This window comes from Halichoerus grypus, chromosome 5 (genome assembly GCF_964656455.1).
Source record: "Halichoerus grypus chromosome 5, mHalGry1.hap1.1, whole genome shotgun sequence".
In the NCBI taxonomy this organism is placed as follows: Eukaryota; Metazoa; Chordata; class Mammalia; order Carnivora; family Phocidae; genus Halichoerus; species Halichoerus grypus.
The window spans coordinates 51,784,012-51,811,978 of record NC_135716.1 but is presented as its reverse complement, the minus strand read 5'-3'; the positions used below and the strand labels follow the sequence as shown (position 1 = coordinate 51,811,978).

The following is a 27,967-nucleotide window of genomic DNA, read 5'->3' as shown; positions in this document are numbered from 1 at the left end:
TCCCTCCACAGGCTCTAGCGGAGAATCCTTCCTCACCTCTTTAAGTTCCTGGTGACTCTAGGCATTCCTAGGCTTATGGCCACAGCACTCCCATCTCTTACTCCATCTTCGCATGGCCTCTTCCCCTATGTGCATGTCTTTCCTCTTCTATCTCTTGTAAGGAAAGTTGTCACTGGATCTAGAGCTCACCTTGGTAATCTAGGGTGATATCTCAAAATCCCTAACTACATCTGCAAAACCCTTTTCCCAATAAGATCACATTCCCAGGCTCCCAGGGACTAGGATGTGAATGTATCTTTTGGGGGGCCACCATTCAACCTATTGTAGAGAGAAGGCCTGAAAATTGTAAGGACTGTGGGGGAAATGATCTCTGTATGGTTCAGGCAATGAGAAGACCTACGCTGGGAAAAAAAAAAAAGACCTGCTTAATTCTGTGTAACATACCTTTCCCCAAATGCATTTGGCACTCTTTTTTAGTGTGAATACAAAGATGGATAAGATCCAATCCCAGCCTTCATGAAGTCCAGTGTGGGGAGAAAAGCATATAATCAAAATAATTGTAATGCACTGGTTAAGCGCTACAACAGAAAAATGTTCAGAGTATTATAGAAGCCCAGTGAGAGGTAAAAGTAATTTTCTGCAGGATCAAAGAAGAGCTTACTAAGTGGAAACTGGTGTGCGTGTGCACACACACACACACACACACACACATAAGTGGTGGGGGGTGGGGATTATTCTGGGAAGAGATTTCATGATCGATGGTTTAGAGGTCAGGAAATGTTTATGGATTATCTAGGGAAGAGTGGAAAGTTGGGTAAACCCTGGAGGGTAAGGTCTAGGGCAAAAGTGAATAAGAGGTTATGTAGCAGCCAGAACTGTGGACAGAAAACCTTTAGCTTTACCTTTGTGCCCCGTTCTAATCAAGATCTGGAAAACTAAAGGGAGGCCCTGGTGTGGGGAAAGAAAGAAGACTGCTAGTTACCATAGAGCTTACGGAGTCACTTGGGGCTCTATGAGTTGAGACTGATTCACTTCACAGTGAATCACAGCACAGACAGGCTGTCAAATGATATCTGAAAGAACAGCTGGGCTCCAGGGGGCAGACTAGAAACAGGGAGCACCATCAGAGGGAAGGCTGGTGCAGTAAATTGGAGAGGAAGTGCTGAAGAGCCGGGTAAAGTCATGGAGATGAACTACACCTTGGATATAGGAAGGGGGCTCTAGCAGACAGAGGCAAGAGACAAAGATCTCCTCTGGACTGGACCGCTCAGGAGAATGGATGAAGAGAAAGACAACTGAGAGAGGAAATGGAGGAATGGAGTTCACGGTCCCTCACCCAAGATCTCAAATCTTAACAGCTCTGAAACGCTAACATTTAAGAAATAAGTCTGGTGTAGCTCACTTGGTGGTAAGCCTGACCTGAATTAACATGAGGCCATTTGTAACCTTTACATATCTTCTTTAGAGTGAATACACACAGTTTGCTAAAGAAATTTTCATTTGATTATGGGGTGTTAGCCCCATAATATATGGCATATGCCTCATGTTACCTTTCTCAGATCTGATAAATGTCTGAAACCAGATATTTTTTATTTCAAGGCCCAGGGGTTTTAGATAAGTAATTTTACACCTATAATGAGTCCAGTTTGAAAGCTGCATTTGAGGTGTTCAAAGTGAAAAGTCCTGTCAAGAGCAACTCTACATGAATGAATACAGGTGTGGGAAAACAAAACAAAATACTTTCCAGCAAACTAGAATAAGATTTCAACATAGTGGGAATTTTCAATAAAATGCCAAAATAATCTGGAAAAAAAGTTCTCCTCCCAGAAAAGAGTTCTTAGTTAATTTTAACATATTGAAACAAATTCCACAGTAAGGCTAAAATTTAAAATCTAATGTATGGGGATGCCTGGGTGGCTCAGTCAGCTAAGCGTCTGCCTTGGCTCAGGTCATGATCCCGGGGTCCTGTCGAGCCCTGCATCGGGCTCCTCGCTCAGTGGGGAGCCTGCTTCTCCCTCTGTCCCTTCCCTCCTTCCCCCTCCCTGCTTGTGCTCTCTCTCTCTCTTTCTGACAAATAAATAAAATCTTTAAAAAAAAAAAAAATCTAATGTATGTACAACCAGCACTGCATACAGATTTTTCTGTATCATTCTTATCCGAGCAGGCTTCTATGAGAGACTGTCAGTAGGTAAGCTACGTACTTTGTTATCTGTGCTCTCTGTTTCCGCTTCTTAGCTATTCTTGAATGGAATCAGCCTCACACGGATGGCTACCTGCCTTCACACATCTTCCTGGCATCACTGAACACTCAGGTTTCTTTTGAAGCCAGGCCCTTGGTGTACAACATTTTTCCTCAGGACATTTTACTTGTCCAAACACACTTACAAGGGTTACTCGCAAAAACTCCCTTGTTCCCTTTATGTTTATTTTCTGAGTAACGTGAAGGAGTAAGGAGAAAAAGAAATCAGAATTCCCATGCTCAATATCTAGAGAGAACCACAGTGGAAGCTGAGACACGGCCAACAAGTTTGAAGTAGAAACAGTCTTTGGCCAGCTCACAAACTGCTGACACCTGGATCAGATTTAATTGCGTCCTGTGTGGAAGAACGTGGTTCCCAAGCACGTGTGTGTGTGTGTGTACACATGCCACAGACAACTGAAGGGACCAGTGGAAATGTGTTTCCCGGCATTTCTTCCCTGCCCCATCCAGTCTTAGCACTACACAATGGCCCACAAGGTCTCCGGGATTCAGTGAAAATCAAACGTGTAAATAAGGTTTGGGAGCAGATGAGTTCATTTGATCATATTCCAGTTTCTTAATTATTACGCATTCATTTTAATGAGAGAGAATGCACTTGAATTAAAACTGCTCTTCTTTTTCATTCAGCACATACTGGCGGAAATATTCTAAATAAATAATTGCAACACATCCTGTGATTCACATTTACTGTTTTATCTCTGCACCAGAGTGCAGCGGTAGAATCCACAAAGCCAACAATTAAGATGAGACATCACTTTTTAGGCGTAGTTTAAATCACTCATTAGCATCTCCATCGTTTAATTCTCCATATGGCATTCATTCACTCAATACACACCTCACGTACACTTCATTGTCGTGCTCACAGCATCCCTCCAGCGTCAGAAATAGGGTAAGAACACAAAGTTTTGAAGGGAAGGGAGTTGATGTTTGATGAGCACCTACTATGTGCCAAATAACTTACTTTATCATCTAACTTATTCTCCAAAACCACCCCCATCAATATAGGTATTGTTAAACCAATCTTATAAATATGGGGAACAGGGTTAAAGGAGTCAAAGAAGTTTCACAGAGCTCATACAGCTCAAAAACAGTGAAAAGATTCATTCCCTCAAATATTTACTGACCACTTCCCCTGTGTCTGACACTGCCCTGGGATACACCATGGTACAAAGCAGACAGAGGTCCTTCCTTCTCATCTTTTTGTACTCTAACTGTGGTCCTCGACCCTGGTGATTCAACTAGAATCACCTAGAGAGCTTCTAAAACATGCTGGTGCCAATGTTCGCTCCTGATAATTAAGTCAGAATCTCTGGAAGTGAAGCCTGAGCTTACGGATTTTTTAAAATTCAACCAAGTAATTCTAAGGATTGAGAATCTTTTCATTTATTAGATTATGCTATATACAAGGCTATCACCCCCAAAAAACTTACATTGTATGGAAGTTAGAGATAAATGCATACAAATATAATGGAGAATAATTTTAGGGTCATGCATCAGGAAATTTGAAATTGTGAACTATACATTTAAAGTATGGGAATTCACAAAAGGAAAATTTACTTTTGGAATTGTAATGGTGTCATGGGCTGAACTCTGTCCCCCAGAATTCATATGTTGAAACTCTAACCCTCAGTATCTCAGGATATAACTGTATGTGGAGACAGGGCCTTTAATAAGGTAATGAAGTTAAAATGAAGCCATGAGGGTGGACCCTGAGTCCACCTGACCAGTGTCCTTATAGAAAGAGGAAACTTGGCACACAAAGCAACACCAGGGATGCATACACATGGAGGAGAGATCACGTGAGCACACAGCAAGATGGCAGCCACCTACAAACCATGAAGAGAGGCCTCAGGAGAAACCAACCTGGCTGACAGGGTTGATCTTGGACTTCCAGCCTCTGGAACTTTGAGAAAATGAATTTCTGCTGTTTAAGCCACCCAGCCTGTGGAATTTTTTATAGCAGTCCTAGCAAACTAATACAGGTGGGTTCATGGAATCATAATCTCACAAATGAAGATAATATAGGGAACCCACTTGAAGACAGGGCATACTTTTGACCAGAGTCATGATTCTCAAACTTTGGTGTATATCAGAATCATCTACAGAATTTGGCAAAATGCAGATACCCAGGTCCTATGCTACTTCCACATGATTCTTCGCTTCTGGTGATTCTGATACCACAGTTTGAGAATCATTAGACTAGAGAGTGGAGGACATCATTAGCAGGTGAAAAAGTGCTTGTTACTGGGGACAAAGAGGGGCTAGAATGAGTGTGATTCATATGTATGGGAGTGATGATGTTAAGGAAATCTGCATAATTAGGATAAAAAGGCATGATGGCTAATTTTATGTGTCAGCATGGCTGGGACATGGTGCCCAGATATTTGGTCAAACATTCTGGATGTGTCTGAAGGTATTGTTTTGGATGAGATTGACATTTAAATTGGACTTTGAGTAAAGTAGATAATGTTGGTGGCCTCATCCAATTGGTTGAAGGCCTAAATAGAACACTTTGACCTCCCCCAAGCAAAAAGGAGTTCTGCCAGCAGGTGCCCTTTGGGATGATAGATAGATAGATATAGAAACATACATGTACACACCCATACATGCATCCTATTGGTTCTTTTTCTTTGGAGAACCCTAATACAAGAGTTAGATGACAGAATACACTGACGGAAGGCCTTGATGAGCAAGCTAAAGAGTTTGGTTGTTATCTGATCATGACTATAGAAGTTTTCAGATAAACCAGGTATGCCTTCAGACTATAGGTTTTGCCTTTGACACTTACCAAAAGAACAAACACCAGTATAGAGTATGAATCAATCCCTATTGTCCTTTTCTCTTTGACACCACAGAAAGGGTAGCGGCTATCCAGAAACATGAAACTTGCTAGAGCAGGATTACAAAGGTTGCCAAACTGAATTTTCCTCATTGTTGTGACAAGGAATCACCAATATATCACAGGGATAAAGTGGAAGAAGATGTGCAACAGGGTGATGAAAAATGCGGCTGTGGGTTTCAAATCCTTGATAGAGGTGCCAAGGCCATGTTCTGCTGTCATTTGCTGAGGTTTGTTGAAACTGTTCTCTTTTGAGGTTGTAACCATGAAAAATATCCCAGAATAAAACAAATCAGGTTAGATTTCAAAGGAGTCAAATGAAGAACCACTAGGAATTTTACATCCTACGGTTCTAAGTTGGTTTTCAAAGACTTCTGCTGACATACATCTTGTGTCCTTATTGCTGTTGGAAAGATGGGAATAGAGCTGCATGTATTTGCTTTTAAAAGTGTTGTTGAAGTCGTCTATGCCTATCATACCTTTGTTGTAGCTATGTAGTTTTCTCAGTTCTAGACCAGTCTAGATACTCTTCTTCTTAATTTGTCTAAAATCTGTCAGTTCCCTCTCCAGTTTTTACACCAGTCTGTGTTGAGATGCCACATCATTCTTTCATATATTCTTTCGTTCCATTCAATATTGGTTAAATAAATATGTATTGAGAACCTACCCTAAGCTCCACACTGGATAGGTATTTCAAATTCAGTGTTCAACAAGACAAAAGACACAATCTTATTCTCATTATACTCTTTTGATAGCTTATAAAATTTATATCTTCAAAGGCAAAAAATAAGGAGAAATGTTCCAAAGGATAACTGATCCAGACATCTGATGGGACTGCACTGGCTTAGCAAATGTGTTGGGGGTTTTCCTTGTGCATGCTTGAAAATTCTAGAAAATTCATGGAGCAGAACGTTCATGAGTGGAGACTCCAATAGACATAGAATACTTTTCCAGGAGACATGTAATGTGAAGCAGTTTAAAGCTTCCCTCCTTCTTCCCTCCCCACCCTCTCCTCTCTCTCATTGAACAAGTATGTTTGAATCTATACTATGGACACGGTTGGGTGAGGATATGATGAGTGAAAACAGTCTTTGCACCCTTAGAGCTTACAGTATAGTAGGGAATAAAGCAGGAAAAGTCATACAGATCGATGCAAACTCTAGCAATAAATGCAATGAATGAAAGGCACACCGAAATGAAAGGGGACTTCACTTAGTCTGAAGACTAGAGAAGGCACCAAACATAAGTACCTTTATTCTTATTTACAGGAAACTATCAAGTACTATGCATGCAGTTGCTCAGTTCAGTCTCAACCAGTGTTGGGAATGATTCCTTTCTCTAAAATGCTATATAAAATATCTGTATTAAAAACCCCAAGAGGTACTTTTTTATTTATGTGGCCACACAACTCTATTATCTGATTGTGAGGATGGATATCTTCCCTTTGAGTAGGTATATAGTGTCTGAGTTGAACATGGATCCCCCACTGGGCAAAAATAAAGACAACCAAGATGTTCTTGGTTATCATAACATTAAATATCCCTTTCTGGGTGCAGAAGTCCAAGCTAGCGCTGTCTATCCATTCCACACATTTATCACGTGGGCTATAGCAGTGGTTCTCATTAGAAGCACCTCAAATACTGCTGCCTGAGTCCCACCCCCCAGAGACTCATATTGGTCTGATATAACTGGGTTGTCAAAAGCTCTCCAATTGATGCTGTTGTGAAGCTATGATTAAGAACCACCAGGCAACTATGATCTCTAACCACAGATGACTGTTACTACAAAAATGGCCCACATTCTCTGATGTTTGAAAGGTCTTGCCTGCATTCTCAAAGTTTTGCACTCTCCAAGTATTGGACTCAAGGAAGAGAATTGCCAGCATTCTCAGAATTCAAGAAGCCTTCGATGACAGTCAAGTGCCAATGATCATAGTTGCTTAAAGCACTTCAGACATGAAAAACTTGTTTTAGAAAAGGTCTTGAGGTGGAGTATATTTGGGGTATGCTGCAAAATACTGTGTTTGGGTTTGAAATTTATTTAAAGACTGACCTTCTGATAGAAAGTCTATTGGGGACTTTAGACTTTCTAAGTATTCAAAATATTGAAGCTTATTTTGCTCAGGCACTTAGAGCAAAATAAAAATTTGCAGTTATGGTGACTATAAATTTTGGACTAAAATGCTGAGAACTTACCTACCAGAGGGGATGGGGGGAGGGGGGTGAGTTAAATAGGTGATGGGGATTAAGCAGTGCACTTGTGATGGTCACCAGGCGTTGTATGGAAGTGTCAAATCACTATATTGTTCACCTGAAACTAATATTACACTGTTTGTTAACTAACTGGAATTGAAATAAAAACCTTAAAAAAATAAAAGAAAATTTAAAATGCCCAGAACTTAAATGAGCAATTCAAATTCTATAATCCATGGGAATTGATCTGAGAGATACATGAATGCAATGATCAGGAAAGCTTCCTGGGGATGGAGGCCAGCTGGGCCTTAACTGGTAAGCAGGGTTTTGTCAGGTAGAGAGGAGAGGAGGCAGGGAGTGTGGGAAATATTACATAAAGAGGGAAGAGCATGGAGGAATGGTGTGGAGTTGGAAATAAACATCAGCTTCCAGAAACAGTGAGGAAACTGGCCAGCTGACGTGTAGGTGTGCTGTTAAGGAATCCTGGGAAAGAAAAATGCCTTAGTACAATGGGACCAGACCAAGGAGTTCTTTTAATTCCAGGTACAAGAGTTTATACTTTAATTTCTAACACTGAGGTGGCACTGAAGTACCTCAGCAGGCACTGATAAGATAGCATTTTATGAATATCAACTTGTTGGCCGTTGCAGAGGGGAAGGGAAAGATCAGAGAAAGAAAGGCAATGCCTTATCTGTAAGGTCAAGAGAGTTTGTGTTTTCCCGATGACTATGCAAGCAAAAACAATGGGATGTATGAAAGAGGCATTTTGGAATAAGAATCAACAAAAATTAGTCATTGAGTACATGTAGGTGGTAAAGAAAAAAAAAATGAGTCAAAATTATTCTGAGCTTTTAAGCCTGGAGGATTTTGAAAATCCTTAGGAAACTTTGTAGATGCTGGGATCTTTGGGCCCATGTTATAACAGGAACAGAATAACCGATTCTGGCAGTTGTCTCTGTGGAGGGATAAACACACACACAGTGTAAACTCACAGAGTGAGTTTTTCTACACCTCCTTAGAACTAACACTGCAAATATTTTTATCAGGCTAGATATCTCATGACAAGAATGGTGTGATGCTCCAATCCCATAGTCAAGGTGGAGAATTCCAACTTATGGAGCAGGTTTTCCCTAAAACCTATAAATTAAGAGGGTACTGTATTAGTTTGCTAAGGGCTTCCACAACAAAATGTCAGAATGAGTGGCTTAAACAACAGAAATATATTTTGTCACGGTTCTGGGAGCTGGAAGTCCAAGATAAAGATGTGGACAGTTTGGTTTAGAAATCCCACTGTGTCTTCATGTAACCATCTCTCCGTGTGTAAGTATCTTCTTTGGTGTCACTTCCTCTTATAAGGATACCAGTCTATTCGATCAGGGCTCATCCATATGACTTCATTTAACTTTAACCACCTCTTCAAAGGCCCTATCTCTAAATGAAGTCATTCTGAGGTTTGCTGGGGGTAAGGATTTCAGCATATAAATGCTGGGGTGCAGGGAACAGAATTTAGTCCATAAAAGGAAGCATCTTCTCTAACTAGTATTCTTTTGGAGATACCCAATATTCAGGACTCAGAAAGTTAGGTATTTCTGAGAGGTATGTTCAAAGTTAAGGGAACAGCTCACCTCTTCCAAAAAGCAGATGAAATTAATCTATCACTTAAATTTTAGGAATTTAACAAAATAAAAATAGAAAATGCATTATGCAACTAAATTATTCTTTTTTGTCTCCCTATGATTGTTCTAAATATTTTGGATAAAAGGTGGGGGGGAGCATTTCCCATCTCACCAAATCAGTTCTCTCTATGTCCATAAAGTTTTCCACCTGCTATTCTTCGTATGGTCTCAGTATCTGGGTTGCTGCCCCTCTCCAAAAATCCATTCCATTCACTTATTTATATTTTTATTCGTTCATTTGTGTAACAAATAAATATTTGAGTGTCTACTCTGGACCCCTCAGGTGCTAGATCCTAGGATACAATAGAGAACAAGGCAATCAAGGGTCCTGAGATACAGCTCTTCGAAGGCAGTACGGAGCAGACAAGCAAAGAAACCTTAGCAGTAACCTGCGGTAAATGCAAGGAGAGATCTGAAGTGGGTGCTAGGGAAGCTCAACACAGAGGCACTTAACCAATCCATGGGATTACTCAGAAAAGGCTTCCCTGAGAAAATGACTTCTAAGCAGCACCTGAAGGGTGAATAGCAAGAATAGCAAGAACAAAAGAAAGCAAGGAGGCAGACTTCAGGTAAAAAGAATGACAAGGACAAAGGCGCTAGTGTGAGGAAGAGAGCAAGGCCCCTGAGGGGAGCTGGAAGAGGTTGGTGACAGGAGCAGGTAGTGCTGCTCTTCCAGACCAGCAAAGAAGAAGGGGTCACGTAAGAAGGTGTGGGGCACCTGGGTGGAGCAGTCGGTTAAGCGTCCGACTCTTGATTTCAGCTCAGGTCGTGATCTCAGGGTGTCAGGATCGTGAATGAGATGGACCCCCAAGTGGGCTCCGCCCTCAGTAGGGAGTGTGCTTGAGATTCTCTCTCCCTCTCCTTCTGCCCCTCCCTCACTGCATGTGCTCTGGCAGGCACATGCACTCTCACTCTCTCTCTCTCAAATAAGTAAATCTTTAAAAAAACAAAAAAAGGTAACAAGGTATGGTTTTAAGGAGATTAGGTGGTATCCTAGGGCAATTGGAAGCTGTGGAAGGGATTTAAATTGAGAAGTGATTTGATCAGATTAGGATTTTAATGAATTCACTCAGGCTTCTACGTGGGGTGGAGTTGGAAGCAGGATGCAAGGAGACGTGTTGGAAGGCTGTTGAAGGAATTTAAAGCAGACAATGCTTGGAACTAGGAAAATGATCATCCGGTGGAAAAAAAAAAACAAAAGGCTGTGATTTGTGAAAAAATTAAGAATGTTTTCTTATGCTTTCTGATTCTTCATTTAAGTTCCATAGAGAATGGTGATTTTTTGTTTTGTTTTGTTTTGTTTTGTTTTGTTCACTGATATATCCCAAATGCATCCTTTAAGCTTCTGGAGAACAGCAAAGATAATGACCCGGGCATGTTGGGTTATCCAGACAGCGCTGACAGTATTCTCTGACTGGATGTTACAATAACAATAGAATCCATTTTGAAAGCTTAATATGGGCAAAGTGCTGTACCGGATGCCTTGCATACACCGTGAACAATGTAAAGAAGAGAAGCCAAGAATCAGAGATTTGGGGCACACCATCCATAAATGGTAGAGTGAAGATTTGAACTCAAACCTGTCTGACCCCAAAGCCCATTCTCTTCCCCTATGCTCCGCCGAAATCCAACCTTATGCTCCTCTCTCAACAATAGGATGGAACATCACTTTTTCTAAGGGGGTACTTCCTACTTGTTCAAGGGCTGGCAAAGTAATGCACTGGCCTTGCCTTCCTCCTGATTTGCCAACTTCAGGCACTGAGCCTCGCCAAGTCCCCAAGGCTGAGGGGAAGAACCGGTCTTGAGCGAAGATCTCACGTAAAGTGCTCCTGGGCCACAGCCTATTTCTCCCACAGAGTTTGAGGCGGAACGAGATCAGGGCAAACACTTCCATATTTTCTTTCTATGAATTACTTGGGTAACAAATTTCTCTCTCAAAATATTTTAAAAGTAATGAGAAAAACTGGTTCTTGAGGCTTAATTCTGACTAAGAAGAGAAAATTATGGGCTAAAGAGGGAGTCACGTGTTCCGTGGGTAGCAACAACCACGTGGTCTTCATTTTTTAAATACCCAGAGAATATAACTGTGACTCAGTTAGTGAAATGTATTTATTTGTCCTCTTCTTTATCTGGACCCTGGGTGCACAGGACAAGACAGAAAAAGTGCCATCCCCTTAGAAAGCTGATATGAGGGACAAAAGACAATAAACATAAAAGCTGGACAATTCTCGTAAGATTTAAAAAACTGAATTTTAATACCTTTTGGAAGTTTTTAAAATCTAAACTGCTAATACCAGATAAATGGTCCCAATTTTTCTCATCTCTTCTTTTAATTAACAATATAATACTTGGAATTGGAAGCCCAGTTTTAAAGTGAAAATGTATTCAGTAACTGATAAAACTTCCATGGGAATGATGGAAAGAAGATAGTGGCATAGGATAGTTCTCCATCTTTTAATGATTTTGTAAAGTCTTTCATATGCCTAGGGGATTTATCACCATTTTATTTTTTTATTTCTATAAGTATTATTTCCTAGTATCAATTAAATGCAAGCAACATCTTATACCATAGTTAAAATATAGCTCTTCTGTTAAATACAGCTTGGAAGAAATTTTTAAAGTATATTCTTAATAGAAATTTTTTAATAAAAGGACATGAATAAAATAAAAAATATTCAGGAAAAAGTATTCAGGAAAATAATTTCATACCTAGAGACACTAAAGGATAAAGTTAGCTTGGGTAACCAAAGACTCTAGATGTTCTAATTTAAAAAAAAAAAAAAATTCAGATTGTGGAAAGTTGCTAAATTCTTGAATATAGCTTGTGAACATGCAGAAAATGAAATGGTGACCTCCAGAAGATCAAGGCATTTTGATAACAAAGCATATTTTTTTTAATGACAGAACAAAATGTTCAAAAACACAGTGCCTTGGTATTTATGGCATTTCTCAAGATCTTTCACAATATCTATGTTAATAAGAGTTTTTTAATTGCATATGTAACTACAGTTAGCAAGTTGGATTCCCTTCTTTGAAAAGAAAGGTTAGATTAAAGACATACTGATTGGCTGGAACAGTTGGAAGGGCAGACTGTTGGGGGTACTGATAGAAAACTCATTATCATTGCTGCCTTCCTCCTGGGTTTGCTAATTGAGCACCTGGGTTTTTTGTTGTTGTTGTTGTTGTTGTTGTTGTTTTAAGATTTATTTATTTATTTGACAGAGAGAACTTATTTATTTATTTGACAGAAACAACTCATTAGCCCTGGGGGAAAATAAGAGACAATAATTATTGTCCAGAAAGGACTAATTTTAATGGTAAGTGATAAATAGGCTTGTTGTTATTGTTGTTTTCTTCAAATGAATGAATAGAAAAAAATCCCATAGAAATAACTAATTTATCTTTCCTCTTCAGATAAGAAGATCTCCTATCACATACCAGGCATACGGCTAACAGGCCTTTTCTGGAGTTTATTCATGACTACATCTCAGTGTTAAAAATGGCGCCTGGAACTTAGTCACAAAAAATATTTGTTGATTGAATGACTTTAGGGTAGGGAAACTCACTCCTTTCTTTGACACTGCATTTCTAGGGGATACGAATTGCTGGAATGGTCTTCCTTATACTGAGTCAAACTCATTTCTCTATAACTCCCTATTTATTAGATATAATTATGCTTTTCTGATACAGACAAAATGAACCTAGTTGTCTTTCAAATATTTTAAGATAACTAACATTTCCCTTTGAAGTACTTGTTACTTTTTCCAAGACGAAGGTAACTAATTCCTGAACCTTCTTTATATAACATGGCTTCCTATCCCTTACATCATTCTTATCATTCTCCTCTCTATGTACCTCAGATCATCAGAGTTTCTTATAACATGGTCCCCTGAATTAAAAGTATCTCCAGCAGGAAGTTGATCTGAACACGATACCACATTACTGTCAGACTGGATTAGCTATCTGAAAGAAAGCTATGTAAGTAGCAATTATTTTAGTTCAGTCTGAAATCAGTTAAAATCTGTGTTTTCTCAAACCACAGGTAGGTCTGAGCTGACATCTGGGTTACACATCTTAATTTTTTTTTTCAAGAATAAGATTCTATTTTCCCTTTTGTCTTCTGTAGCAGGTGTTTTAATTAGCCAAAGCATAAAAAGAAGACATTGGTTATATGAAAGAGGGTGTATTCTACAATAATTTAAATTTGGTTTCAAAAATCTCAGATAGGTCTAATCAGATAAACACTTACTGTTCTCTGCACTCAGTCCTGAGACCTGAAAACGATACCTGGTGCTCATGCCTTAGCCTCTGCATGGGCGGGAAGCACAGGGCCCTCAGTGAGGGGAGTCTGGGAAGCCATCTAGGTAAGAAGCTACTGGAGTGCAGCACAATTGCCCAAGCTCCCCTCTAGGCCAAATGGACATGAGGATTGCATGAACAGTACTATTGGCAAATAGAGAAACAGTTCCTATGACATGCCCTGTGCTACTCTACCCTGTGCTCTGAAAGGAGGGAGAATGCTAGAAGTCTTCCCCAGGAGGGAGGAAGAGAAGAAATGGCCATAAAGGCAAACAAGGACACGGCCCTCTCAGCCCTCCTCACACACTGTGAATGGATGAGCTATGTGTCACAAGGGAGTCTCTCCTGTGTCTACCGATACAGAGGGCATAGACAGATTCAAGTAAGAATTCTGGCAATTCATCCTTCAGTAACTTGAATTTTGAGCCACTTGCAGCTCTATGAAGGGTAACAGAGGAAGTTGGGCAGGTCCAGTCCACATTTCCCTAAGCCCCGCTTCCTTCATTTTTTCTACAGCACGGAGGGCCGGCCTGCCCACCTTCCCTTCCAGGCTGCCTCAGGCCAGGAGCTGCTCCTCACAGGAAGGCAGCCAAGGCCACCCAAGATTCATCTGCCTGCAGGGGGTCATGTGGCCAAGGTACTCTTGGCATTTAAGTGGATGGAGGCTGGGTGAGTACTTCCAAGGGAAAGGGCAGAGAAGGAGGACGCCTGGTGGCACAGGGAGCCTCTCTAATGTCCTCACAATTCTGTTCTGGCTCCAAACTTGCATACTCCACTCAGCAAAACACGGGCTTGGCTTAAGCAGAACCTCTCCTCTTAGAAGGCAGTTTAGTGACCATATCTTGTTCCTTGGGCATTTATTTCCCTTTGGAATCTTATCTCAACCCACCCCCCATGCCAAGCAACTTCTCAAAGTATTCCTCTCAATAGTTAACAATTTTCTCTCTGAAAGGAATTCCAGGGATGAAATTTTCTCCATCCTGAAACATTCTCAGTGATGTTTTATGCCCCCTATAGAGTGATATCCTGGGAAGTGCCCTTGCTAGCCTACGGATCCAAATATGGGATCAGCAAAGAACAGACTTTGTCTTCTTTTCATTCATGGGTCTAGGACCCACTTCTCTTGTCTCAGCCCGGATGATAAGAGGTCTGGTTCCAATGAAGTCAATAGTAATGTAGTGAAAAAGAGTTCTTTCCACATCTGCTTCACCAGGTACCATCTTTCTTTTGCCATATGCCTTCTCTCTGCAAGTATATATATATAAAAAAAAAAAAAAGGTAGGATGGGAGGACTATTGACCTACCCTTTTCTGAGGCCCCAAAAAGATATGTCTTATATGGTAATATAGACTATACTCTTTTTAGAAAATTCAGCATCTGATGCTCTGTTCCTGGGAGTTCAAGAAAGGCCTGGGTGAGCATTGCAACACCACTGCTACCTATTAGGGAGAGAAACTCTAAAAGGTTATAATTCATCTGCATCATGAGGTGATCAACTTCTATAGTCTGGTCCAAGACAAAGCAATTTAATTTCTGAACTATTGAACCATAATTCATGAGCAGAAAGGACTCCTGAGTGGTACAAACAATTCTTTGTAGGAACGTAAGTGTCAGCCATCATTATATGGAAAAATAATATGCTCTATTTATATATTTGTTCTTTCTCTCCCTCCATTCTCATCCCCAGCCAAGCCACAATCTTTTTTCTTGAATTCATTTTGAAAAAAAAAATCATGAAAAAATTTTTACAACAAAATCTTTTCTCACCCTCAGCTATATTTATATACAGCTGCAGCAATGGTCTCCCAGCACAATAAGATAAAGACTTACAAGAAAGAATGCCAACTGAAAGAAACGAAGAAATAACTAATTTGGCACAAATGCCCCACTCTCTTCCCCTCTGGCAGATAATCACTCTTATTCTCTATCTCCCTCATACTTGTGCTAAGGATTTTCTTAGGAGCTGTCCACCATACCTCTAAACTTATGAGAAGATGCTGGAACGACGTCCCAAACTAAACTGAAAGAAAAAATTCAAATGCACATCACCTTTCAGTCACAGTCAGGGCACTCCTGGCCTTATTTTGTTTGCCTCAGAAAAGCTGTTCGACATCCTAGGTATTAGGTGGGCCATCCCTCTGTCAGCCAAACAAAACTCATCTGTGGGATTGTATTCAGACAAGGGGGATGCAACTTTGCAAACTCAAACCATCAGCTATATATGCAGAATGTTACAGATTCCTTCCATCCCATCTTCCATGTTCCTCAAGATCTCTATGGCAGACCCTGTGCCAGGTTTTATTAACATCATTATCTCATTTAATCTTCTCGGTGTTTTACAGAAACACACACTTTGAAAGATTAGGTGACTTTCCCCAGAGCATACAAGCTACTAGGCAATAGAGCAAGGACAGGGCCGCTGTGACATTAAAGTCCATGCTTTGAATCTTATGTTGTGCTGCTTCTCCACAGTGAGTGGGGAAAGCAATGGTAATCCTCCTTGATGAGCTGACACTCAGCTGCTATGTCTTCAGGGTGGTATTGTGACCTGGAAGAGCCAAGGGAAGTGGGGAGTCCTGGTCATCTTTCCCAGAACAAGTCTTCGCTTCCCATCCATGAGTGGATCATGTGCCTTTTTTGAGAACTTGTCATTATTCTTCCCCAACCCCCAGAAGCAATGAAGTTTGATGGAAAATTGGCAGAATTTTTTCTTTCTAGTCCCAGTCTACCTTTAGTGGCTGTGAGATCTTAAGGAAGTCATACTTATTCTCAGTTCCAAATTTCTAAAATAGAGCAATCATCTCTCATTCTTCCTGAAAGAATCAAATGATAATAGTGTGTATGAGAGTACTTCATAAATGGAAAAATATTCTATGTGATATTCCGGTTCAAGTTTAAATTCCAAAAGTTGGGTCAATGTATTAGTTAGCACACACCCTCTGGCAAAAAAAAAAAAAAAAAAAAAATTAAATTGCATAAACTAATTTTGTTCCTTTGCTAATATTGTAGCTAGTGTTCTAAAACGTATCGGTGGTTAAAATGCTGATTTAACAAAAGATGCAAGTTTTGGTAGAAACTAAGATGTTGTCAAATGGGTTTTGACCATTGTGGTTTGTTATGTGGTTCTGAAGCGAAGCCAGATTAAATTGTGATGAAGTCAAGTGGAGATGCACAGCATTAAACCCTGAGGCTGCAAGAGCTGACATCTAGAATAAGAAACAGTTTGATTCCACAGTGTTCTGAAGGGAACAGGTGACTTAGCAATTCTGTCTTCATTTCCTCTTGGTGTGGACTTAGCACTAAAAGAGAGCACAAACTGGACCTCTGCCTCCTTTAATCTGGGTCTCCATCAGAATAAGGAGATTAAACTGGAGACTGCAGACACAGGGAAGTGCTAACTTCAAGACCAAGTAAGCAGTTGCAAGCTATCACAGCTCACTCAGAACCCAATTTATCCCAAGGAGTTTTTAGAATGAAATATGTTCCTTTAACTCTTAACTTAAAAAAAAAAAAAAAAAGCAGCCTTTTACTAGTTACAGAAATCTTCCATCTGGGTGATAACCAGAATTTTCTTTACTATTACCAAGTGCTTTCAAATATCATATCTTACATGAGGAAGGATTATTCTCTTTTTATAGATGAAAATACTAAATTTCAGAGAGACTAAGCCACATAGATAGTAATTGGTAGAGGTCAAATGTGAACCTGAATCTTCTTTTTCAAAATATCTTAAGTGTTTTTCTATGTGTTAGTCCTTTTAAATTTCATCAGTGAAATTCTGGGGTCATTTAAAACCATGGCTTTGAAATCAGTGACACAACTAACAAACCCAAGGCAAATGCTCAATTTTCATAAACCACTTATTGTGGGTTTTACAGGATAAAACCAATTTGAAAGTTTATTTCCTGTTGTTCTCCCCACAGTTATTGAACTTGTCACAACACACATCAAAACTTTTCTGTTACTGTTTTGTAAAAAATTCCGTATGACTCTAACATCGTCTTTTAAATGCTGAAACTAACTTCCCTATGTATGTGCTGTCTCTTGACTCAGAACATAAGGTTTTTTAAGAACAGGGCTATTTTTGGTTGGTGCCAGGGTTGGGGAGTGGAAGGGATGGGAAGCAGAGGATTTGGGGTTGAGCTCTGGTCAGGTTAACTCAGGTGTCCAGAAGAGGGCGCTGGAATGTCCATAGGAAACCTTTAATCTCAGATGTGCAGAATGTTTTTGATAATAATTAAAATTGTACCATGTTTTAAACTTGCATATGCCTAGGATGATGTTTATAAAACATTAGGTGACTCCAATTACATTTTAGAATTATCCACACCAGGCACTTACTTCTGAGAAGTAAGAAATATTCCCAAGTTACCATGTCAAACAAACAAGAAAAGGAGCAGGGAAGGTTTTTTTGTGTGTGTGTGTGTTTTTTTATTATTATTATGTTATGTTAATCACCATACATTACATCATTAGTTTTTGATGTAGCGGTCCATGATTCATTGTTTGAGTATAACACCCAGTGCTCCATGCAGAACGTGCCCTCTTTAATACCCATCACCAGGCTAACCCATCCTCCCACCCCCTCCCCTCTAGAACCCTCAATTTGTTTTTCAGAGTCCATAGTCTTTCATGGTTCGTCTTCCCCTCCAATTCCCCCCCTTCATTCTTCCCCTCCTGCTATCTTCTTTTTTTTTTTCTTTTTTTTCTTTAACATATAATGTATTATTTGTTTCAGAGGTACAGATCTGTGATTCAACAGTCTTGCACACTTCACAGTGCTCACCATAGCACATACCCTCCCCAATGTCTATCACCCAGCCACCCCATCCCTCCCACCCCCCACCACTCCAGCAACCCTCAGTTTGTTTCCTGAGATTAAGAATTCCTCATATCAGTGAGGTCATATGATACATGTCTTTCTCTGACTTATTTCAGGAGCGGGGAGGGTTTGATGAGGAATTATAGACAAACTAGCCAACTGTGCCTTAACCCACAAAACTGCACGTAGCCCATTAGGAGCTGAATCTAGGAACTGTCTGATATTAATGAGCAGAGAATCAAGAACATGAACTTCCTGCCAAGTTAGGCAGGTGGGGCCATTACAATTATTGTCTCCTGATCAGCCTGCTCACAAGTTCAGACCTGACCCTGCTTTTCCAGGGAAGGGCTCCCCGGGACAGGCAATCACAGACTTGGTTCTCTGACCCCATTCAAACCCAAGATCTACTAGAGAAGACCTTTCATCTCTGCTATGGATTTCTTCATTGAGAGACCTGAAGAGTCCTCGGTATAAGACATTCTACCCTAGACCAAGAGTTAGATAAAAACCGGGAGGGCCACAATCTGTTTTCTAAATGAATACTTTCCCCCCAATCAGTATCTGCAGGAGTGTCTGCAGGAGTGGCTAAGATTCAGGGGCTCAAATTGATCAACCCCAAGTGGGTTCAATTTAGCTTTATTTTTAAATTATATCCTAATTTCTATTTCTATCTACTGGAGTGTACAGGAGGAGAAAGCACAGGAAAATACCAATAAAAAAGAACATTGAGTAAAACAAATCATATATCCAGAATAAGAAAACAAACAAGCCAATTAAAAAGTACGTACTGCAATGAGCACTGGGTGTTATACACAAATAATGAATCATGGAACTCTACATCAAAAACTAATGAAATACTGTATGGTGACTAACATAACATAACAAAAATAAAATAAAAGCAAAAAAAAAAAAAAGAAAGGGTATTTCACCAAGAAGTGTGAGGAGGTGCCTGGGTGGCTCAGTCAGTTAAGCATCCAACTCTTGATTTCAGCTCAGGTCATGATATTAGGTCGTGAGATCAAGCCCTGTGTCAGGCCCCCTGCTCAGCATGGAGTCTGCTTGAGATTCTTTCCCTCTGCCCCTCCCCCTGTTTGCACGTGGGCTCTCTCGCTCTCAAAATAAATAAATAAATCTTTAAAATATAAATAAATAAAACGACAGTGAGATACCACCACACACCTGTTAGAATGGCTAAAATGAAAACAACTCACCATTCAGCATATAGGCAAAATGTAGAACAATTGAACTTCTTAAGCATGCTGATGACATAAAATGGTACAGCCACTTTGGAAAACACTTGGGCAATTTCTTTAAAAAGCAAAAAAATACCAAAAAAAAAAAAATACACCTACTATGTAATCTAGCCATTCCATTCCTAAGTATTTCTAAGAAAAATGAAAGTATCATGTCCATATAAAAACTTGTTCATTAATATCTAGTATTCATAATTGTCAAAAACTGAAAACACTCCTAATGGCCATCAATTAGGTGAATGAACAAACTATGGTATATCTGTACAATGGACTACTACTCAGCAATAAAAAAGGAATGGGGCGCCTGGGTGGCTCAGTTGGTTAAGTGTCTGCCTTTGGTTCAGGTCATGATCCCACGGTCCTGGGATCAAGTCCCGCATTGGGCTCCCTGCTCAGCGGGGAGTCTGCTTCTCCCTCTCCCTCTACCCGTCCCCCCTGCTCATGCTCTTTCTCTCTAATAAATAAATAAAATCTTTAAAAAAAGGAATGAATATTAATATACACTACAACATGGATAAATCACAATGTAATTAACCTTAGTGAAATAAGCCAGACAAAGAAAGTGTATATACCACATGAGTCCATTTATATAACATTCTAGGAAATGAAAACTAATGTGACATGACAGAAGGTAGATCGGTGGCTGCCTGGGTATAGTTGGTAGGGATGGGAGGAGAAGGGAGGGATAGCAAGGGGCAGGAGGAAACTTTTGGAGATGATGGATATGTTCATTATCTTTATTATAGTGATGGTTCCATGAGGGTATATAGAAGTCAACTTTTCAAATTGTATACTTTAAATATTTGCATTGTTTTTAAATATCAATGATACCTCAATAAAGCTGTTTTAAAAATACCATGAATAGTGAAATGTTTCCTTTTCTTCTTTATTTTATGCAACAAAGTAATATGTATGTCTGGAAAAACTAATACTAAAGGCCTCATAGTGAACAATAGCAATACTTTATGTACAAATGTCTCTTCAATCTACTTTTTAAAGTAAACTGTTTTTCAAAGTATTTTTCTTTCTTCAAAATTTTTATTTAAATTCTATTTAGTTAACATACAGTGCAATATTGGTTTCAGGAGTAGAATTTAGTGATTCATCACTTATATACAACACCCAGTGCTCATCACAAGTGCCCTCCTTAATGCCCATCTAGCCCATCCTCCACCCACCTCCTTCAGTCAACCCTGTTTGTTCTCTATTGTTAAGAATATCTTATGGCACGTATTGAATGGAGCACTGTGTGTTATATGCAAACAATCAATCATGGAACACTACATCAAAAACTAATGATGTAATGTATGGTGATTAACATAACATAATAAAATAAAATTTAAAAAAAAAGAGTCTCTTATGGCTTGTTTCCCTCTCTCTTTTTTTTCTCTCCTTTCCCATATGTTCAGCTCTTTTATTTCCTAAATTCCACATATGAGTGAAATCATATGATAATTGTTTTTCTGTGACTGACTTATTTCGCTTAGCATAATACACTCTAGCTCCATCCATATCATTGCAAATGACAAGATTTCATTCTTGTTGATGGCTGAGTAATATATATTATATATATATATTATATATATATATATATTATATATATAATATATATATAATATATATATATATATTCCATTACATATATAAGATATATACCACATCTTCTTTACCTTTCCATAGTTTGGCTATTGTTGATAATGCTGCTATAAACATCAGAGTGCATGTACCCCTTTGAATCTGTATTTTTGTATCTTTCAGGTAAATACCTAATAGTACAATTGCTGGATCGTATGGTAGCTCTATTTTCAACTTTTTGAGGCATCTCCATACTGTTTTCCAGAGTGGCTGCCCCAGTTTGCATTCCCACCAACAGTGTAGGAGGGTTCCCCTTTCTCCGCATCCTCACCAACATCTGTCATTTCCTGACTTGTTAATTTTAGCCATTCTGACAGGTGTGAGGTGGTATCTCATTGTGGTTTTGATTTGGATTTACCTGATGTTGAGTGATGTTGAGCATCTTTTCATGTGTCTGTCAGCCATCTGATGTCTTCTTTGGAAAAATGTTCACGTCTTCTGCCCATTTCTTAACTGGATTACTTGTTTTTTGGGTGTTGAGTTTGATAAGTTCTTTATAGATTTTGTATACTAATCCTTTATCAGATATGTCATCTGCAAATATCTTCTCCCATTCCATAGGCCACCCTCTAGTTTTGTTGATTGTTTCCTTCACTGTGCAGAAGATTTTTATATTGATGAAGTCCCAATAGTTCATTTTTACTTTTGTTTCCCTTGCTTCCAGCAACATATCTAGTAAGAAGTTGCTCTGGCCAAGGTCAGAGAGGTTGCTGCCTTTGTTCTCCTCCAGGACTTTCATCCATTTTTAAATTTCTTTTTGTGTATGATCTAAGAAAGTGGTCCAGTTTCATTCTGCATGTTGCTGTTCACTTTTCCTGATACCATTCATTGAAGTGACTGTCCTTTTTCCATTGGATAGTCTTTCCTGCTTTGTCAAAGATTAGTTGACCATATAGTTGTGGGTCCATTTCTGGGTTTTCTATTCTGTTCCATTGGTCTATGTGTCTGTCTTTGTGCCAGTACCATGCTGTCTTGACAACCACAGCTCTATAAGATAGCTTGAAGTCTGGAATTATGATGCCTCCAGCCTTGTTTTTCTTTTTCAGGATTGCTTTGGCTATCAGGATCTTTTGTGGTTCCATACAAATTTTAGGATTGTTTGCTCTAGCTCTGTGAAAAATGCTGTTGGTATTTGGATAGGTATTGCATTAAATGTGTCGATTGCTTTGGGTTGAATGGACATTTTTAAAATGTTTGTTCTTCCTATCCATGAATATGGAATTTCAGAGTCTTAACTATAGAAAACAAACTGATGGTTACCAGAGGGGAGGTAGATGGAGGATGAGTGAAAAAGGTGATGGAGATTAAGGAGGGCACTTGTGATGAGTACCAGGTGTTGTATGGAAGTGTTGAATCACTAAATTGTACACCTAAAACTAATATTATTCAATATGTTATGTAACTGGAATTTAAATAAAAACTTAACAAATAAAATAAAACTTTTAATCTTTCCTCAGTAAAAAAATAAATAACATAAACTGGTTTTACTACCTTTGATTTTAATTCTTTAGTATTATTTTTCTAACTTTAAATAACAGACTTAAACTATTATTCTTTTCAATTTTCCAACTTAAGATTCTCTAGGAGTCATATCACCTCTCCCTTTTCTCAACTTCCTTTTATCATGTTATTTCTTAGATTTCCTCAGTTTCTCAAAATCTTGACATATTTTATTTTTCTTCGTGGTCAAACATATTTTTCCACACAGTTTTTTGTTTTTCTTCACCATGTCTTTACTAACATCTCACAATGTATAGTCACAATACCTAATGCTTGGAAACCACTTCTTTCTTCTTCTTAAGACAGTCTTCCTAGAGTCTACTTACTTGATTTCTTGGCTTGCTATTCAATTATCATGCAAAGATTTCTCTTCTTTGTCTCACTAACTACTGTGATAGTTCCCAATTCTTTCTATCCCATTTCCTTTTCATGGTTTCTACTACTATCTTGCTGGATTATGCCCTCAAGTAACCTATGAAAATGATGCCTGGCACCTAAAGTTTCTGAGTCCTTCCGTATTGAAAATGGCCTTTATGCTCTTCCTAGACTTAATTAAATTGACTAGAGGAGAGAATGCTAGGCTAAAATTATTTTTCTATGAACATTTTACTTTTGAAAAGTCTAATGCACCAGTCTGATTTCTTCTTCTATGCAGGTGATCTGTATTTTTTTTTTAATCTTGGAAGAAGTTTCTATTTTATGACTTATCTTTAAAAGTACTGAATTTTCATGAAGTTATATCTTGATGAGGGTCTTTTTTATTCGATCTGCTCATCACTCGGTGGATTGCTTCCATAAGAAGGTTCTTTAGCTCTGGGAAATTCTTAGTTCTTTCATTATTTCTTCTCCCTTGATTTCTGCCCCCCTTCCCCACCCTTTTAGTTTTGTTTTAATTCTTTTCTTTCTGGAATTCTTACTATACAACTTGTTGATATTTTGGCTTGACCTTCTGTTTTTTTTTAAGATTTTATTTATTTATTTGACAGAGAGAGAGAGAGAGAGCTCAAGCAGGGGGAGTGGCAGGCAGAGGGAGAGGGAAAAGCAGGCTCCCTGCTGAGCAAGGAGTCCAACAGGGGGCTCCATCACAGGACCCCGGGATCATGACCTGAGCCAAAGTCGGATGCTTAACCAACTGAGCAACCCAGGTGCTCCCTTTTTTTGTTTTCTGATTGCTCAACACTTATTTTATGAATACGACATCTTCACATTTCTCTTTTTTTTGACCATAAAATTTTAAAATTTAATTAAAATATATCTATCTTCTTACTTCTGATTTTCTTACTTTATTAAGTTGATTTTGGCCACCTGTAAATTTTATATGTAGTTTTCTTGATGTTCATCTTTTTTTTAATGTTCAGTTAGCCACTGTATAGTACATAATTAAGTTTTTTGTTTTTTTTTTTTTTAAAGATTTTATTTTTTTTTTTTATGTATTTGACAGAGAGACACAGCGAGAGAGGGAACACAAGCAGGGGGAGTGCGAGAGGGAGAAGCAGGCTTCCCACAGAGCAGGGAGCCCGATGCGGGGCTCGATCCCAGGAACCTGAGATCATGACCTGAGCCGAAGGCAGACACTTAACGACTGAGCCACCCAGGCGCCCCCATAATTAAGTTTTTGATGCAGTGTTCAATGATTCATTAGTTAAGTATAACACCCAGTGCTCATTACAGCATGTGCCCTCCTCAATACCCATCACCCTGTCACCCCCTACCCCTACCCCCACCCCCTCTGAAACCCTGAGATTGTTTCCCCCGGGGTCCATAGTCTCTCATGGTTCATCTCCCTCTCTGATTTCACTTCTCTTTAAGGACAAGAAATAGAGTTCACAGATTCAAATTTTTCTTTTGTTCTCTAAATTACCAGTTACTTTCTATTTCTTTTTCTTGGTCTTTTAAACTGTGGATTTTCTTTATATATATAGTGATGTTTGGTTGTTCTTTTATATTTATATTTTATGTTTTCTATTTCAAGATAACTGGTGTAGGTTTTCTTTTCTGCTGCATATGTATTTCACTTTCCCGCTAGGGAAAGCTCCATGTTAGACTGAATAGGCAGAAGGCTCCTAAATGTAGAGAGCTTAATAATATCTACCATAGGAGCCTTGATTCACCCCAGACAGTTCTTTAATTCTTTCCTAGAGAAGAATTCTAAGGTCAGAGGAAGGTGTGTAGGAGAAGAGTGTGGGAACCAATTGACAAAGTCATTTTGTAACCAGATTTTGAATTAACTCCTGGGGGTTTTTTTCAACTTTTTATTTGAAACAATTTTAGATTTACAAGAAATTTCAAAAATAATACAGATCATTCCCATGTACACTTCACCCAGATTTCCCCAATGATAACATCTTACATAACATTATAAAAGCCAAGAAACTGATATTGGTACAATACTATTGATAATCTAGACTTAGTCAGATTTTAACAATTTTGCACTATTCTTTTTTTTTTTTTTAAATATTTTATTTATTTATTTGACAGAGAGAGAACACAAGCAGGGGGAGGGGGGGAGGGAGAAGCAGGCTTCCCGCCGAGCGGGGAATCCGATGCAGGGCTCGATCCCAGGACCCCGGGATCATGACCTGAGCCGAAGGCAGCCGCTTAACCGACTGAGCCACCCAGGCGCCCCTGCACTATTCTTTTTTATGTGGCATAGTTCTATGAAATTTTATGATATGTATAGATTAATGTAAACACACTAACAGGATATGGAGCTGTTCTGTCACCACCAAGAAGTATGCTTCATGCTACCCTTTTATAGTTGCCTTCCCATCCCACCCCCAATCCTAATCGATTCCTAGCAACTACTGCTTTATTCTTCACAATTATAACTTTGTCACTTCCAGAATGTTATATAAATGGAATCATACAGAATGTAGTTTTCTGAGATTGGCTTTTTTAACTCATTACAGTGTCCCTGAGACTCATCCAGTTATTTGCTTATTAATAATTTGTTCTTTTTTATTGCTAAATAGTGTTCTATTGTATGGATTACCACAGTTTGTTTATCCAGCCACCCATTGAAAGACATTTAGGTTGTTTCCATTTTGGAGCTATTGCAAATAAAGATGCTATGAACATTTATCTATAGGTTTTCATATGAACACAAATTTTCATTTCTCTAGGATAAATACCCAGGAATGTGATTATATAGTCAGATGGTAACTCCATGTTTAACTTTTAAAGAAACTGCCAAACTTTTTCAGAGTGGCTCTACCATTTACATTCTCCAAGTAGTGTATGAGAGATTCAGTTGCGCTGCATCTTGTCAGTACTTAGTATTATCAGCAGTTTTTATTTTAATCATTCTAATAGGTATATGGTACTTTAATTTACATTTCCCTAATGCCTAATAATATAGAACATCTTTTCCTGTGTGTATTCACCATATGTCTATCCTCTTTAGCAATATCTTTGGTCCAATCTGTGCTTGGATTGATTGCCTTTTTTCTATTGTTTAAAGAGTTCTCTCTGGGGCACCTGGGTGGCTCAGTTGGTTAAGCAACTGCTTTCAGCTCAGGTCATGATCCTGGAGTCCCAGGATCGAGTCCCGCATCGGGCTCCCTGCTCAGTGGGGAGTCTGCTTCTCCCTCTGACCCTCCCCCCTCTCATGCTCTCTCTCTCTCAAATAAATAAATAAAATATTAAAAAAAAAAAAAGAGTTCTTTCTATATTCTGGATATATATCCTATCGTTTAAAAAACTGAAGACTAATTTCTAAAATGGGGAAAAAGAAACAATCCCTAGGAAGGATTTTCAAATTAAAAATGTGTTTTTCATTTGTTTCCTTATTTTCTTAGCCAAGACACAAAATATTTAGATTGACAAATATGACCTGAGAAAATCATCAAATAAAAATCTCTTTGAAAGCAAATGTCATTTATGATGCAATTAATTCTTGATTCTCATTTGTCTGGCAACTGTTAAGCATTTTTCAGGTGAAATATTATACTCTTACTGGCATGTTACTAATGATCTTTAAACACTTTAATATTATTAATGACCATGTTCGTAAATACATTTTGATTGAGTTATCTTGAATTAGGATAAATATGAGATGACTTTGACAAATGAACAGAAGTGGAATTTCTTGAGAAATTTCTTTGATAATATGAAGTCAACTATTTGAATATATTTCAACAATAATCTAAAGATGGGCTTCTAACCCTAAAGAAAAATATAGAAATGCCTATTTTATTTCATTTATTCTCTTTAATAGGCTGAAAAACCTGGAGTAACAGTTGTTTCCTAGAAGCTATTTCACAAAAGGAAATTGAGTGCTCTTCTGAAACAAGGCTGAGATATAAACACACTGATTTAAAATTTATTTAAAAAAGAAGAAGAAGAAGAAGAATGCAGGGCTCAGACTACAATTTCCTCCAGAAATTTCTCAGCTTTCTCCACAGGTGTTCTCAAAAGGCTATGACCATCTCACATTTCCATTCCTCCACCTCCTTCCCTTCCATGTCCTCACATCATGGCACTGAGGTCAGTTTTCCAGCCACAGAGGGGCTTCTGCTGGCACCTGCTGACATCACTCTCCCTGAGGTTGTCATAGCCACACAAATGCTCTGTTCTGGCAACTGCTGTTTTAAAGTCAAGGAAATAACTTTGTCTGGCTTAGATCAAACCCTAGCATTGGTAAACACCAGGAGTTCTCAGCAACAGAGCTATTGACATTTGGACAGGATAATTCTCTGTTGTGGGGGATGTCTTGTACAGTCTTGGGAAAGAAGAAAGTCCTGCCATTTGTGACAACAGGGATAGAACTTGAGGGCATTATGCTAAGTGAGATAAGTCAGACAGAGACAGACAAATATCATATGATATCCTTATATGTGGAGTCTAAAAAAGCCAAACTCACAGAAACAGAGAGTAAAATGGTGGCTGCCAAGGGCTAGGGGGTGGAGGAATTGAGGAGATGTTGCTCGCAGGGTACAAACTTACAGTTAGGAGATAAATAAGTTCTGGAAATCTAACACACAGCACTGTGATCATAATCAACAATACTGTATTATATACTCCAAAGTTGCTAAGAGACTAGATTGTAAACGTTCTCAACACAAAAAAAGAAACACTAATTATGTGACATGATGGAGGTGTCAGATAATGTTACAGTGGTAATCATACTGCAATATATAAATGTATCAAATCAACACACTGTACATCTTAAACTCACACAATATTATATGTTAATTAAACCTCAATTTTTAAAAAATAAAATAAAACATAAAAAGCATTTTCCATACCCTGAAAAAGAAAGAAGCATATTTGAGCATAGCTTGATTGACCCAAATTCCCAGTTATACTCAAGTTAGGTCCTAATTCTTAGAATTAATATATTTGCAAATTCTAAGATTCTGATTATAAGTATGCTTAATTTTTTAAATTTAAATTTAATTAGCCAACACATAGTACATCATTAATTTCAGATGTAGTGTTCAACAATTCATCAGTTGCGTATAACACCCAGTGCTCCTAGTATGCTTGATTT

The 27,967-nt window shown here is 38.6% G+C and overlaps 1 protein-coding gene and 1 long non-coding RNA gene across 6 annotated transcripts in view; one reads left to right on the top strand and one right to left on the bottom strand.

Moving 5' to 3' along the window:
* Window positions 1-27,967, bottom strand: part of FABP12 (fatty acid binding protein 12) — a 58,662-nt gene that overhangs the window by 17,630 nt on the left and 13,065 nt on the right. Inside the window, exon 1 of one of the 3 annotated variants that reach the window (XM_036100816.2) lies at window positions 13,217-13,329. The exons of the other annotated variants lie outside the window; for them this stretch is intronic. The gene's annotated coding sequence lies outside the window, so the exon portion shown is untranslated. Of the gene's footprint in view, window positions 1-13,216; window positions 13,330-27,967 lie in introns of those variants that run through there. 3 annotated transcript variants of the gene reach the window in all.
* The window catches only part of LOC118541225 (uncharacterized), an 81,606-nt gene continuing 67,218 nt past the window's right edge, over window positions 13,580-27,967 (top strand). For 2 of the 3 annotated variants that reach the window (XR_013447817.1, XR_013447816.1), the window contains exon 1: window positions 13,718-13,935. This is a non-coding gene — a long non-coding RNA (uncharacterized LOC118541225). Of the gene's footprint in view, window positions 13,649-13,717; window positions 13,936-27,967 lie in introns of those variants that run through there. The other variant, XR_013447818.1, reaches the window with a different exon arrangement.